Source organism: Psammomys obesus, unplaced genomic scaffold (genome assembly GCF_907164565.1).
Source record: "Psammomys obesus unplaced genomic scaffold, mPsaObe1.curated_primary_1811, whole genome shotgun sequence".
In the NCBI taxonomy this organism is placed as follows: domain Eukaryota; kingdom Metazoa; phylum Chordata; class Mammalia; order Rodentia; family Muridae; genus Psammomys; species Psammomys obesus.
This window is the reverse complement of record NW_026592510.1, coordinates 7557955-7572886: the sequence shown is the minus strand read 5'-3', so window position 1 is coordinate 7572886 and position 14932 is coordinate 7557955. Positions and strand designations below refer to the sequence as shown.

Genomic DNA, 14932 nt, shown 5'->3' with positions numbered 1-14932 from the left:
ACCATTATGATGTCATAAGAAATTTATGACGTGATAATTCCATTATGATGTCATAAGACCATTATGATGAAATAATACCTTTATGATGTCATTATACCTTTATAATGTCATAATAGCTTTATAATGTCACAATTCCATTATGATATCATAATAAAATTAGGATGTTGTAATACCCTTATGATGTCATAATACCATTATGATATCATAATGACCTGATGTCATTATCTCATTGTGTTAGCAGAGTCATGGCTTGCATACCCAGAAATATAAGCCAAATAAAGCTCTTTCTTTATATTAAACCTTACATACAGCCTCTGATGTGTCATTGCAGTGATGCAGAGATGCCTAATTTAATCTCCATCCACTACTTCTAAATTACCATTTCCTTTCTAGGGAAGCTGCAAATTCCCTGTTCTTGAGTTAATTTGCCACAAAGTCAGCATCAGACATTCCACGCAGACATAGAATTCACTATAGAATCTTAAATTCCAGTGGCCTATAGTACTTTAAAAATGTGGCCTATAGTACTTTTATTTGTTTTGACGTATATTATCCCATAATGTCTATCTTAATACATTGGTTATTTTTTTTCCTGAACACTTATGAGCTTTCTTTACACAAAACAGGAGATGTTTCCTAGATTTTTCTACATGTTTTATGTGCATGTGTGTGTGTGTGTGTGTGTGTGTGTGTGTGTGCACTGTGTGTATACAGTGCCTGTGGATATCAGAAAAGGGTGTTAGACTCCCTGGAACTGGATCAGGGGGTTATGAGCCATCAGATGTGGGTGATAAAACTGAACCTAGGTTCTTTGGAGGAGCAGCAAGTACTTTTAACCACAGAGCCATCTTTTCAGCCTACGGAGAGTTTGGGAGGTTTCCAGGACTCTGGCAGTTCTAGGTTTTCATTATTTCCGTTACAGAACAAAATATGTTGGCATCACATTTTGCTACCTCTAGCTGTACTGCCATTAGCATATAACATGTCTCTCTGTATAGGAAAATTTCTTTGGCTGTGGTAAATATTTAACATAAAACCAAGAGGAGCTTGGATGCTTGAACTATCGCATTATCACACACTCCTGTCTCCTGCTATCTGGCGACAGGGTGACTCAGTTTCACATCATCTGATACTTTGCTATACAGGTCTTGTGAACCTCCTGGATCTCCACACAGTATAGATCCATCACAGGATGAAAAGGCTCCTCAGTTATCCAATCCGATGAATAGCCTTCTTGGGCTCCTGACTGCTGCTTGACACTTGCCCTTAGACCCAGGACTTTAGCTGATTTGTCTGAGCTATGTCTTGGTGCTTTGCAGAGCCATGGCACTGCAAGTTTAACGGAGCCCTTCAATCTTGCCTCCTCCTTACTGGCTCATTCTTCCTTTTCTTGTAATGGGGTTGGAGTTTCAGGTTCCAAGGCTTGCAATGCAGATAAGATTTTGGGAAAAAAAAAAAAAAAACCCTGAGGGGAAAACTGCATTACAACCTTGTCCTGTGGGATGAGTGAGGTATTAAATCTTAGGCTCTCGTTCAGGAGTGAGGGCTCTTGTTTGGATTTGGTGTTGTCCCTGATTCTGAGGGCGCGTTGGCACATGGTTGGGAGATGGATATGCTGAATGTGAGACAATGGTGATGATGGATCCAGGCAGAGGACGGCAGTCGATAGATAAATCCGCACCCACTTGGCAGGCCTGAGCTCCAGATCAGGGTCTGTGCCATCTGGGAGTGGATGTCTCCTGGCACTCCAATCTTTATTAGGAGGTTGGCCTTTCCACAAATGGCCCCACTCATCTGTAGGCAATGCAGGATCTTGAGAGCACCCATATAAGGAATTCCTGTTCATTTCAGAAGCCACAGGCTAGCCCAAAACTTGCAGCCCTGTGGTGAAAGAAGGAAGACTGCACAAGTTCTGAGCTCTTTCTGTGGACCTCCTGGAGGAAGAGACACCGTTTCTCCACCGAGGGTGAAGGCGTGCGGCGCTGCTTTGGTTAGGTCAAGAGCAGAAACGAGCTTTCCCAAGTGTATCTCATATACCTCCACCCACTCAATGCATGCCAGCCTGACCTTTACAGCCCAGGGCTAACTGCCCCACCCTCTTCCCACAAGTACAAAATTCTCCATCTTCCCAGCCTCTGCCTTTAGGAGTCTTGTCAAGGCGAAGCACATTTCAACAGGTCCAGCACCAAATTCTTCCCAGAACACGCCACAGTGTTCCTAACAGAGGTTCTCACCCTCGCTAAAGCTGTGCTCACGTTGTGGTGGCCCCCCAACCATAAAGTTATTTCCATTGCCGCTTCAGAACCGTAAATTTGCTGCTGTTGTGAAGTGTGATGTGAACATTTACGCTCTTTTCAACCGTCTAAGGTGACGCTGTGAAAGGCTCGGTCGGCCTCCAAAGGCGTCTCGACCCGCGGGTTGAGAACCGCTGACAGATACAGCCTGCTCCGCGGTTGCCGCGGACCACCTCCGAGTGCACTCATTCATTCTCGTGGCTTATACACTCCAGTTCTTGAGGACTCAAGACAGTGAGGTTCCCCTCTGCGCAGGGTGTCATCCTAGAAGCTGGAAGTCTCAGCCGCTGGGGAGAACCGGAGAGGATCTGAGCTCACAGCAGCTACGCAGGAGCGCGCTGGCCACGTTGTGTTCCTCACCACGAACTTTCCCGTCTGTGCCTAAACGTGATTCCGGACATGATGGCTACGTGGTCCTGGTTCTGTGTGTGGAAGCTCTGTTCTTGAATACTGGAGCTAGAGCTCAGTAGCAGAAAACTTACCTTGCACGGGAGAGGCCCTAAGTTCGACTCCAGTGTCACCAGAATGCTGCTGCTGCTGATGTAGGGGTGTTCACTTGTTTTATTTTGTATCATTTTTAATACCCTTTATTTTCCAAGGAATCCAACTTTGTATATTTACTGAGGTAGTTTCCGACATCCCATATAGTGCTTTCAGGCCCACTATGGCTAGCAATGATAGCTCCTTTTAATCATTGACATTATTTTGCTCCATCAGGTTTCCAGGGTCTAGCCAACATATGTATCAACCCGTCGCCCAAGGTTATATAGGTGGAACATTGGCAAAACCCCAACAAAACAACAAGCAAAGTCAAAACAACCAATAGATTAAACAACCTTCCTCTGAAACTGGAACAAGAATTCAGGGCTTTATCACACAATTTTTAAGACTACACTTACCAAATGCTTTCTTCAAATAAAAAGAAGTTTTCTCAGTTTTGGAGCATGCCTTACAACTGGAATAAAGAATCACATGAACTATACAGAATATAGACACTAAAGACATTTATATAATCGTTTAAAAAATTCCCGCAACGTTGGCCTGTTCTGCTCTCACGCCTTGATGACATATTATTATTTGAAATGACTCATACTGGAGGAAAAAAAAAAAATCAAGGAGGCAGCGATTCGATTGTGCCTGATTTGTGGTGACAATTCTCGTTACGACAGCAGAGGGCAATCTCCCACTGAAGAATGAATGACACAAGCTACCAGGAAATCCATCTCAAGATACTCACCAGGGAGTAAGAAGCGTATTTTAGTGAAATGATTTTTGTGATGCACGTCAAACTGCTACTTTCCAAAGGAAACAAGGTTTGAAAATTAAGTAACTAATGTTGTGTTCCTGTTAATTCAGTAGTCATTGGAAACATGGACCCTACAGACGTTTCAAAATAGTGAGTTGTTCACTTATGCCTAGAGAAATTGTTGAAAAATTTTCAGGGACACTAAAAAAGATTGGGGTTGCTGAAAATATGTCAAGTAATAGTTCGGATCAGGTTTTTTTTTTTTTTTTTTTTTTTTTTCTTATTTTTTGTCCTATGTGTTCTTTGGGTTTTATACTTCCGGGTTGTCCATGACGTCTCCCGTACATTCTGAGCTAACATTTACATACCAGACATTGCTCTGCTTTGCTTTCTGTGTGGATATCCAGTGTTCTAGGACCATTATTCCTCCACTGAATTCCTTCATCAAAAAGCAGTCAGCCAGGTAGCCGTGTGTCTTTTCTGGACTCCTCCATTTGCTCTATTTATCAGATCAGGTTTTATTGAGAAAAAATTTTTAACATACTGTCAAAAAAAAAAAACAGCCTCACAATGAATTCAATAACTTCTACTGACACCCTATTATGCTCTTGTCTTCCCAAACCGAATGATTTTTTAAACACAGTTTATGTCTTATCAATCCCACCATAAATTCCGTATTTCAGAGCAGTAACCTCTTTTCTATTTTCCTCTCCTTCACCCCCCCTTCTTCTTTTGGTCTTTTGAGACAATGTGACGTTCTCTAACTCAGGCTATCCTGGAAATAACTATGTAGCCCAGGCTGCTCCTAACCTTACCGTGATCCTCCCGCTTAAGCCTTTCAAATGCTGAAATTACTGATGTGAACCACCATGTCTCACGGACTGCTTTCCTTGAACACGACGACCAAGAGACGGGGGATGTCGCTCAGTTGGCACAAGCCTGGCCCAGTGTGCACAAAGCCCTTGGTTCAATCCCGATACCACATAAACTAGGCACGGAGTGGCACACTCCTGTAATCCTGGCACGTGGGAGGTGGAGGCAGGAGGCTCAGGTATTCAAAGTCATTTTTGGCTGCAAAGCAGGTTTGAGCCAGTTTGGGATAGATTAGACCTTGCCTTAAAACAAAAGCGAAAGAAAAACAACGAAAACGGCACAGTAGTACTGCGGCCTTTAAAAATTAAAATAAAGCAATTCCTTGTGATTATCTAATACTAAGTTATTTCTTCACGACCTTACCCTCGCTGTTATCTTCATGATTCAATGCTGGATGCTCATGTCTCTGGAGTTGCCATTAAGGTATAGGAGCACCTCTCTGCTTTTTTAATTTATTTTTTAATAAACTTTATTTATTTTTTTATGTATACAATATTCTATCTGCATGTACACCTGCACACCAGCAGAGAGCATAAGATCTCAGTATAGATCTCATTGTAAGCTACCATGTGGTTGCCGGGAATTGAACTCAGGACCTCCGGAAGAGCGGCCAGTGCTCTTAACCTCTGAGGCATCTCTCCAGCCCCGCCTCCTCGCTTCTAAATAAATAAGTTTATTTTATTTCAGTACTCAAAGTGTTGTCCACAACAACTCTTAAGATGTTACACGCACAAATTCCAAAGCATATCAGAAGTTTTTAAAGCACCATGTAACCTTCAACAAAGGATGCAGGCACCCTATAACCTCAACATTTTAAAGTTTGATGAGAAACATTCTTTTTGAAATCTTTTTCTTTCTTTTTTAACACACACACACACACACACACACACACACACGCACACACACCCCACATGAGTGGGTGCATGCGAACAAGATTGTTTGATGTATATAAATTCACCACGTACATACTTGTTGGTAGAGGCCAGAAAAGAGCCTTGGATCCTTGGAGCTGGAGGTGTTGGTGGTTGTGAGCTGTCATGTGACCTGATCTGAATTCTCTGTAAAAGCTGCAGGTGATCTTAACTGCTGAGCCATCTCTCTATGCCCTTGTGATTTTTTTTGGGGGGGGAGGGAGCGGGGTAGTTGGTCTGTATTTTTCAGATTCTAACTCTACGAGTTCATTTGTTATGTATCTCTGTTCCCTGAATTTTTGGCTAACTAATTAAGATTAGAAGATAGATAAAATTTAAGTATTATTTCCTGACAGGCTACTTCCTAAAGGCTTCATTTATTTGGAATGGAAACTAGTTTTACTCCTCTTATGATACCATCAGTTCGTGAAAACCATTACCTTTGTGAATTAATTTATTTAAGGGTTCTTAAGGTGATGATATGATAATCCTAGTATCACTTCTTTTCTTAAGAGATTAGAGAGGTTTTCTTATTTTTGTATTACATTTGAAATAAAATTCATAGAGAAATTGCAAGCTAAATGATATTTTAATATTTGAACCCAACTCCTTTTCCATCTCCTTAAATTTCACAAAACATGGGATGAAGACAGATGACTGGAGCTTAAACAGTGTTTTAAACTAGAAAGAAACCACGGCTTGGAGCAGGTTAGAACTGTCTGTGTGCCTACCTCTCACATACATTTTAGCACTATTCAATAAAGTTTTCTTTAAAATTGGTGTCTAAATTTATTTATTTTTGCTCATTTCAGGGAAACTACTTTATTCCCTCTCAATCTCCCTAGATATTTTCTCATTTTTTTTCCATCCTTGTACATTGATCAATTTTTCAATCCCAGGTTTTAAAATGGTTGGCTGGCAGAATAATTTCCAACCGCGTTATACATGTAATTTCACCATCAACTTAATCTGCAGAACAGAGCAAATTTGTCTGCCTATGAAGTCTGAAGAAATATAGGACCAGACTCCAGAGAGTGTGAGACTTTTGACCCTGCAATCAGGAATTTCAATGCTGAATCATCGTTGCTCTTAATTCAAGAGATATCTGGAGATAGTGATACCAGTGTTATAAATGACATAAATTCCAATTTATTAGTGATAAAACTAAGAGCAGAGGACAACACAATTTCTCGAAGTTACAAGACAGTAAGCAACCAAGCCAGCGTTGAGCCCATGCCCTGGAGCCTGGATTCAGAAATAATTACAAACCTTCTGATCTCGCCTCCTTGGTCGCTACTCTATATGTCAGTATTGAACTCATTAATGACACTCATAGCTAATATTGACTTGTTGTTGTGTTAAGATAATGATAGTTAACAAATTAGTGGCTTAAATGTATGTCTTATATATTTTCCATCATTTAAAAGCTATGCAGGGAAAATTGTATTGAAGTCTAAGAGTTGAAAAATTATAATCAGTTCTTGTCAGTCATATGGACTCAATGATATTTGCTTTCATTTGTAAGTTACAGGAAAATTATCTTGCACAGCTGGAGAGATGGCTCAGTGGTTGAGAGCCCTGGCTGCTCTTCCAGAGGACCTGGGTTCAAATTCCAGAACCCACATGGCAGATTATAACTCTCTGGGACTTCAGTCCCAGGGGATCTTTGCCTTCTTCTGGCCTCCTCAGGCACGGCCTGTGCACCCTGCACAAACATACATTCAGGCAAAACACTCATACACATAAAATAATAAAACGAAATTGGAAAAACTACCTTAGATTTGATAAATCTACATTAACATTTTGATACATTTACAATATCAATTTTCTGCTGACCTACTTAAAATAAGAGATTATTGTAATGTCTTTATTGTTATAGTAAAACAGATAAGGGACTGGGAGAAGAGGAGGGAGTGAGACCGTGATCAGGATGTAAAGTGAATAAATTAACAAATTAATGGGAAAATAGATAATACCTCAGCAATGTAAATGACTACTATTATAGTAATATTTCAATATATTTTTTAATGTTTCGTGATTGAAGAAAAAACTGAATCTAAATGCTTGTCTTATACAGACAGGAATGGTGACTTGTGCCTTTAATCCCAGCAATCAGGAGGCAGAGTCAAGTAGATCTCCATGAGTTCAAGACCAGCCAAGACTACATAGTGAGACCCTGTCTCAAAAGACAAAAACAAAAAAGAGATAAATTTATTTGTCATGTCTTTTCAATTCAACATAGTGTAAGAGTCACTAATCTAAAGAAAACTTTTTTGATTGTTCTTTACCATTATTTCATGCTGGTGTTTTTTTTTTTTTTTTTTTTTTTTTGAGGAGGAGGTTTCACTATATAGCCTGAACTAGCATGGAATTTACCATTTAGGGCCTCAAACGTCACGAGGGGCACTATAATGAAAGTGGGTGTCACCAACGCAAGTGGGCCACTGGACCTATTCACGTAAACTTATTAAGCTTGAAGATCTTCACTGGGGAGTGAAGACATAAGAATTATTTTAAGGAGTATGAGAGTAACATGAATGTGTTTCGTAACAAATGTTCAGTAAAACTACTTTTCCTATTGTGATCAAAAACGTCTCAGTGTAATAGAAGCTTACCAGGAAGTGTCTGTGGACAGTCAGAGGTGGGAAGATTGCTTTCCTTGAAATTTACACATTATGTTATCACAAAGCCACAAAGCTTAAAGGAAACAGTAGAAAAACAGGTGAAAAACATAGGATTTATACTCCAGTCAAGCAAAATGTTCAAATTTCAGTTGTGTTGTCCTTTGAGTGTCCTTGCCAGTTTGCTGACATTTCCTGTAAACGTTTCCTCTCGTCCAAACTGAGGTCATCGGAACTTGACACGCGAGGATTTTTTACACAAGGTGGTAAGTGGGATTATTTGCATTATAAATACAAGGAAAGTTTGGACCAAACTTTTTGGACCAAAAATTCCAATCTGAATGTTTTTGTCTTTCACCTCTGGAGTATGAAACCTTGAATCACAGTGAAGTCTCCATAGCTCATTTGCTTTCAGTTTCCACTTTTAACAGAACAACATCCCCATTTTTAGCTGTTATTTCAATAAGCAGTTCCTTAAACAAACAAACAAACAAACAAACAAACAAACATCCAAACATAAACCCTTAGTTTTTACATTTTCAGTTTGAAGTTGGAGGTCATTAGTCATGATCTGTGTCCATGGTCAAATATGAAGAATGTCCCAATGCCGCACTCCTGGGAGGGAGGGCCCTTGGGTTATTGTAAAGCTAGAAGGTTATGATGTATAGTGTAGGCTAATGAAGGGAGCCTTCCAGTCAGGATGTGGAGTCACTCCCTGTGGTGAGGCTGTTAACCGGCCAGGAATGAGACATGCCTATAATTAGAGAAGTATTAGGTGTTAGTGATCTCAGTGATCAGGGAGCCTGTGCCCAGTGAACTAGTCAGGCTGGCCACTTCCTCCATCAGTCAAAGTCAGAAGCAATGTAATGAGGGCGGACTAGTAAATTCCACGGAGCCGAAACTTTCTATTAAAAAAAATCACTAAAGTTCTGAGGAATGGCTTTGGAAATGACACATCTAAGAGCAAAACACAAAAACAATACAGCAAGGCAATAGACTGAAAGGTAAGACAAGGCAGAAAAAGGAGAGTAGTAATGCAGGTTTTGTTCTCTAACATTTTTTTTTTTCAAAATAGAAGAGTCAAGAAACTGAAAAAGGTCATTATACTTTTCTGCAAAATATGTTTGTCTAAAACATAGAAAGCTGTCAAGTAACCCAGTGTCAGCAACAAGGCCGGCAGAGTGGGGCTCTTCTGAAAATGTAGGCTCTGGGAAAGAAGGAGGGATGCTAATTTATCCTTCTCTTCCTCCTCCTCCTTTTCTTCCCCATCTCTTCCTCCTTTTCTTCCTCCTAGAGGAGAATATCAAAGTAGCAGATTATAAGGATAATTAATATCACAAAAGCATCATTAATAAAATGCCGTATATACGTTAAAACACTTCTATTCTGTATTATTCAGTATTCACTTCTTTTTTTAAAAAATTATTTATTTTTATTTTATGTACATTGCTGTTTTGCCTGCATGTATGTCTGTGTGAGGGTGTCAAATCCCCTGGAACTGGAGTTACAGACAGTTGTGAGCTGCCATGTGGATGCTGGGAATTGAACTCAGGTCTTCTGGAGGAGCAGCCAGGGCTCTTAATTGCTGAGCCACCTCTCCAGCCCAGTATTCACTTCTTAATGAAGTAGTGGCTTACTGTATATTATACAGAAGTACTAGATTAAGTACCAGAAAGGATCAACTAATCCTTGAAACAGTTGCCTCCAGGCCCCATGTTTCTAATAAACATATACAAAAGATCTCATCTATACAGTGACAATGTAGGCAGGGTTTGTGGAGTTTTAACAGACACTTAGAAGCTGCTCTTACAAAATTATTTAAGTGTCTAAAGAGATGGCTCAATGGTTAAGAACAGCTGCTGCCCTTCCAGAGGACCTAAGTTCAGTTCCCAGCACCCACACCATGTGATGTAAAACCTCCAGTAACTCCAGCTGCAGGGGACTTGATGTTGTCTTCTCGCCCCTCCAGGCATGCTTTTACATGCATGCATGCACCCACATACACACGCCCTTCCCCACATACTCTTAAAATAATTTGGCTACTCACTTGTGCCTATAGAAAATGAAAAGCAGATTGAAAGCCTGGAACTTTTGTCTTAATTTTGTACCCGTACTTTGGCTGACGGCATAGAGATAAATTGTCTTAACTTTTTTTCTTTAGTCACATTAAATTTCAAGACAAACACTCCCAAGACAGACTGTCCTGTCAGATGAAGATAATTATGTCTGAAGACAAGACTGCGCCCTCAGCAATGACCAGATCAATTATTTAACAATTTCACGACAGAGAGAACTAAGACAGTGGTGATGGGTCGGTGATAGACAGGACCACACTTTTGACAGGACTGCATGTATACCTCTTGCCTTCTGTTTAAAACTAAATCTCATGTCAGCATCTTGAAGATGGACTTGGGGTCACTGAACCTCTTTAGTTGTTCTTCTTCCCAATGTGACCACTTTCTGCTTTTCACCATGACTCATTTCTTTAATTAGCATCTAGGGGCCAGTGGGTGAGTCTAGATTATTAGGGCTCCTGGAGCTCAGACTTTTTACTGTAGAAGCTAGCCTTGTGCTTTATCCAGCTGGCCAGGCAGTACCCTTATAAATTTTAAACACATCTATGTGCATTTATTTGCTTTTATTTGTGGGGATCCAAAAATATGTCTTAAATATGCCCTGTGAGGATTGAGTTCACTTAGAACTAAAATGTCAGGGACAGTGGACAAGCAGCTGGGGACACAAGCTCCCTGCCTCTCCCTACAGTAGCCTGAGGACTTTTGTTCTGAAGTCTCTACTGAGGGGAATCCAAGAATGTTGACTTCACCACAGGAAAAACCAATCTGGACGATGTGTCCATGTGAAACAGATGTGGACTTTATTAGGAAGCTGTTGCAGCAGGAATCAAGCATGGAGAACTCAGGAAAAGGATAAGGCAACTCCTAAGTGTGGGCGTGGGATCAGCAAGAGAGATAGACCGAGCTTAAGCTCAGAAAGCATCAGGGTATATGATCTTTGTGGCTCTTCAGCGACTCCTTGGAGGGTTGTTGAGGAAGGTTCTCTTTTTCAGTAAATGAGACAATAAAGTGTTTTCTGATGTTCTTTGGATGGCAAAGCAGCCAATAAAAGGAACCCTAGGTCCTAAGGGTTGCACAGAAAGTTAAGGTGTGTGTGTGGGGTATGTGTGTTTGTGTGCATGTGTGTACCTAGGTGCCTGTGAAATCACATGCATATGGACATCAGAGGTCAATAGCAGGTGTAGACTCCTGTCGCTCTCTTTTGTTTTCAAATTAAATTTATCCTTTGGCAATTTCATGTATGTATGCAGTACATACATGAGAACATCCTCCCTTTTCGTCCCCTCCCCCTCCCTCCTCTCTCCATCCATCCTACTTTTCCTGCTCCACACTTTGGGTTTTGTTATTTTGAGGCAGGTTAACTCAGGGAGCCTAGCACTGACTGGCTAGGGAGACTGGACGGACAGTGAGCTCAGCTCGTAGGGTGTTCAGGTCTTCCCAACCGTTAGCACGAGGGTTATGGGTGTGGGTCCACATGCTGAATTTCCTGTGAGCATCTGAACACGGGTGATCACGCTTTCGAGGCAGACACTTCGCTGAGTCATCCATCTCCCCAGTCCATTTCAGATATTTTTTAATTGTAAACTGAAGTCTATTGTATTGCTTGTGACATTCCCAAAGAGGATATGCGGAAAGAGTAAGGTCATACTCTTGTATGAGCTTGTCATGCAAGCTCAGGCTTTAAGCATGGTTCATTGCTGTGTTAGAACTCTCTTTTGAAATATCTCTAAAATAAAAAAAAAATATTGCCTCTATGTAGACAACCTTCATAGGAAGTGTTAATTGTGCTAGAATTCTTCTTGAAAATTTTTTATTGTTTTTTTTTGTTGTTGTTGTTTGTGTGCGTGTGTGTGTGTGAATTTCACACCATGCATCCCAATCCCACTCATCTTTCCCTCCCGTAGTACCTGCCTTCCACCCTTGCAGCCTCCCCCTAACAGAGGAAAAAATCTGCCGTGGAAGCTATAGTGTGTCACAGTATACCCACAGAATACCCTTTTGTGCACACTTCTTTGCTTGCAAATATTCATTGCAGCGAGTCGTGGTTTGGCACCGGGCTTCTGGCTTCCAGTACTCTATTAATACTGGAACCTCTCAGATATCCTGTTGTGGCCCTGTGTCAGGGAGATCCTGTAGTCTGGATCTGTAGGAGCAGCCCCTTCATTCACTCCAGAAGTTCACTGATGGCGTAGATACTGGGCGTGCCCATTCAAAGCTCTGGATCTAGACCTGAGAGGTATGTGATCTGGTCAGTTCATCAGCCTCCTGCACCCACTGGAGTGAGCTCTCCCGCCCTGCTCTGTCCTGCCGGGCTAAAATCCACGGCAAACAGGGGGCAGAGCCAGCTCTCTCATGCCGTCCGTGCTGGCTCAGCTGCACCTCCTGCCCAGGTGAGGTGCAGAGCCTGCTCATCTAAGACCTGCAGCAGGCAAGGGCATGAGCCAGCTCTTCTGCTTGGCGTCTGCTTATCAGCAATGCCTGCAACCAGGGGCAGCTCTTCCCTGTTGACCCAGGCCCGCTCTCCGGAGTGTTGCATTGAGGGACAGAGACAGTTCTCCCACCCTCGTGACCTTGGGGCCAGCTCTCCCGCCTGCTTTAGGTAGTAAGGGATCAGGGAGGACATCTCTCTCTACTTCTGCACAGCCGACAGGAGGCTCAGGGAAGGAGGGATGGGACGACAACCAGGATATAAAATGAATAAAAAAATAAATTAATTAATTACAAAGGAAACAAGCCACCCCCCCCAAAGAGAGGAAAGGGTGGCAGAACTTAGCTAGTGTAAGAAAGGAGAGAGAAGAAAAAAAAAATGAGAATGCCTGAGGCCACTTCCATAACCCTCATTTAGATATTGTAGAACCCCAAAAGAAAGTATTTTGAATACCTTTAGTTTGCATTTATGTGAACACAAGGGAAAACCAGAGAGTAGCTGGAGGCCACAGCAGGAAGTGCTTTGTGGCTCTGGGTTTCACAAAGAGATTAAGCAGGCCGAGGCATAGCGAAGACTGAAATGAGTCTAGCAAAGGTTTCCCAGATGTCTATCAATTTCTCATCAGTGTGGAGTTACTCTTCTTAGATTATAAAGATTGACAGGAAACTCTTCTAGAGTGTTAGGTCAACTGAGAAGGGTTGTGTGTGTGTACATACACACATCATATACATACATATGCTACAACACACTTATACATATATGTACATATACATACGTACACATACATATATATGTACATGATGTAAGTGGCTGACTGTCAGACAAATTGTCAACAAACAGTATGGGATTGCTGTCACTCCTGAGAGAATGTACTTACCTGTTTGTCTGGACATTGACTCGGACATTATGAGAAGGTTATAGGTACGGACTCATTTTGAAAACAGAATAAACAAATGGACAGTTGTGCGTTTCCCCAACATAAGCATTTTAGCAAGGACCATGGAGAGAACAACTCAACAACCTTACGCGAATGTATAAAAGGCAAAAAGTCTGTGGTTAAAAATGCTGTCAGCCATAGTATTTATATCACCCCAGAGGCCCACGGCTACAGATTGTTGCTCTTTTTAGATATCCTCAATTTTAGTACTACCAATTTTATCAGATGATTTGGTTTGCTTGTAGGCGGGAACATTATGTTCAAATTGTTTTACCTGGAAAACAAAAGTGAGTTTGTCTAAAGTTCACCTTCACAAATGCGTATTGGAGGAGGGATAGATGGAGAGTTTCCGCAATCTATATGTGTCAGGATTATAGAACCAAGGAAAATAGCACACATGCATTGTGAGAGAGGAACATGAAATTAAATGGGCCCTGTCCGGCACATCAAGAAATTCCCCAGTAAACCAGACAAACTTGAAAGTGGTCCTTCCCGGACACCAGTCTCGACATTCAGGCAACTGTGACAGTTAAGCTTGGAGCTTTTAAAAGTGGCCTTGGCTTTTTGAAGACTGAACCCTTTGCCGAGTGAGAAAATCAGGACCTTCAAAACACTATCCTGTGAAACTTAATAGTCAAGCCATCAGTTTCTAGTTTGCAATGCGTTAATTTTCAAAAACTTGACTATGCTTGAAATTTTTATATTTGTGTGGGTCTCTGCCTAAGAAAATGAGCCAAAACTATGACACCAGGTAGAAAAGAAATGTTATAAATTGTTGAAAACTTTGTAGACGTTTAATAAAAAAAAGATGTATAATGCTTGTTTGATTTCTTTTCCCTTCAAGACAGTTTTCTCTGTGTAACCTAGGCTGTCCTTGAGTTTGCTTTACAGGTCAGGCTGGCCTTGAAATCAGAGATCCGCCTGCCTTTCTTTCTCTCTCTCTCTCTCTCTTTTCTTTCTTTCTTTCTTTCTTTCTTTCTTTCTTTCTTTCTTTCTTTCTTTCTTTCTTTCTTTCCTTTCTTTTGACAGTTTTTCTCTATGTAGCCGGCTGGCCTCGAAATCACAGAGATCCTTTTGCCTCTGCTTCCTGAGTACTGGGATTAAAGGTGTGTGCTACCACTGTCCAGCATGATTTTACTTTTTAATGGCTGAGAAACATTCTGTTGTGTGTTAGTACCATATTTTCTTTATCCATTAATATGTTGTTGAATGTATGGACTGGTTTCATTTCCTAGATATTCTGAATAGTACAACAATAAGTGTGAATTTTTTTAATATGAATATTAAAATTTTTATTATTTGAGAATTTTATACACAATGTGTTTTTTTTAAATTTAAATTTATTTTTTGGTAAATAGTTTCCACCTGTTAAATAAAGAGGTCTCTTTGCTGAGGAGAAGAGCTGCTAACTGCAGTCACCTGGCTGGGCTGGCACAAAGGCTTTGGAGACAGTAAGTTTTGATCAAGTTCACCTCATTCCATGTGCATCAGTCATTCCTTTCTGACTTATTTTCGGAGGAATTTTATATATGAGCACTGCATTTTCA

General features: G+C 41.0%; 1 pseudogene; it reads right to left on the bottom strand.

The window, feature by feature from the left end:
* LOC129681942 (glyceraldehyde-3-phosphate dehydrogenase-like) overlaps positions 1-2487 on the bottom strand; it is a 4798-nt pseudogene extending 2311 nt beyond the window's left edge.
* Between the last annotated feature and the right edge of the window lie 12445 nt (positions 2488-14932).